Raw genomic sequence first — 252 nt, 5'->3', positions numbered from 1 at the left:
GCCCGGGAGCAGAGCCTTTTACCTCGACGGCGCGCGCCCCTGAGCCAATCAGACCTCGCGGTGCCCCTGACGTCACTGGCCTGCGCCAGCGCCGTGCAGTCAGGGAGGCCTCTTCACCCAAGGCAGCAAACTGCAAACGGGACCTTTGGTGCTCTGGCTGGACTTTTGGCCTGAGTCCCGTGAAACTAGTCGCCTCAATAAAGTCTTAAATCTTGAGGGATGTTGGCTACAGACCCCCTGATCGGTGCCGGG

The sequence above is a fragment of the Myotis brandtii genome, unplaced genomic scaffold (assembly GCF_000412655.1).
Source record: "Myotis brandtii unplaced genomic scaffold, ASM41265v1 scaffold601, whole genome shotgun sequence".
Lineage (NCBI taxonomy): Eukaryota > Metazoa > Chordata > Mammalia > Chiroptera > Vespertilionidae > Myotis > Myotis brandtii.
This window is presented reverse-complemented; position numbering follows the sequence as displayed.